Genomic DNA, 1,266 nt, shown 5'->3' with positions numbered 1-1,266 from the left:
ATGCACAGGACAACCCTGCAGAACATTGAATTATCTGGACCGAAATGTCAGTATTGCCGATGATGAGACTATCTCGCTACAGAATGTGGTCCAAAATCTGGCAGCATCAGTGTCAGCTGACAGTGTATAAAAAACGGAAAGTCAGCCTCCACCAAGATTCCTGAATCAGGATTTGCATCTTAACAAGACCCTCGGTGTTGTCTGTGCACAATGAAGCTTGGTACACACTGGTGCAGCCTGGCATAAGTAACATAAGTCCCAAGAAGACAGTAAGATTATTAGGAAAATGAGCATCAGAAAGGTCAAACACTTGCTCGGGTTCACCTAACTGGTAAAGGGTTGAGACAGGAACTTGAAGCCATCTTTCTGACTTCAGAGAAAGCATTCTATCTGTTGTGCCAAATTACTTCCATGACCAATATCTGAAAAAATAAAACAAAACAAAAACTGTCTTTAAATCACTGCAAACTCCACTAGAGTTTAGGTAGAATATACTTGAGATTTCATGTATAATTTTACATTTATATTTAATGATTTTACGTATATTCATGAGCACCTACCACACATGCATTACCTTCTCCAATAAAGAGGAATGAAAATCTTGCTTTCATGGGGAAAATCTCCCTGACCCTTCAGCAACCGCTTATAATTATTTCTGTAACGACTGAATACGGAACCCTAGGTGTTCTCTGCTAACAAGGACTGGAAAGATCAAACTCAGAGTCAGATGGATTCAAGTTCAGATTCTAACTTCGAGGCATTGACCAAATTACTTAATTGAGTTGGGACTACCCATTGTGTAGTGTTGTTGTAGAAACACAACGAGGTAACAGTGATTAGATATCACTTTCTGAATGTCTCATGTGGGCTGAATTGCTCTCTTATGAAGGAAAATAATGATTTGAAAGACTCCCTTAGAGTAGTGTAGCAACTTCTCCCAGAAAGAGTTTTATTTTTAAAGGTAACCATCTGAGGCCTCCCTGCACCTGTTCTATTCAGTGGAAAATACAATGGAAATGCTTACACCTAATGAATAATTTTGTTGTACAAGGAAGATCTGTTTAAAGTTACCATCTATCTTGCAACGGGACTTGGAACACTGGGACTTAGTTCACTATGTCACAAGGTATGGTGTAGACGACAGGTTTTATTGGGGAACTTTATAAAGCCAGCATTAACAAAAAGAGGAGGGAAATGATTCTTCATATCCCTATATAGCTGGAGAGAGAGATTCTAGAACCAGAGTATTCTATTGGTCATGGCAAG

This window comes from Ailuropoda melanoleuca, chromosome 13 (assembly GCF_002007445.2).
Source record: "Ailuropoda melanoleuca isolate Jingjing chromosome 13, ASM200744v2, whole genome shotgun sequence".
Classification (NCBI taxonomy): Eukaryota; Metazoa; Chordata; class Mammalia; order Carnivora; family Ursidae; genus Ailuropoda; species Ailuropoda melanoleuca.
The sequence above is the reverse complement of the archived record's forward strand: the minus strand, read 5'-3'. Positions refer to the sequence as shown.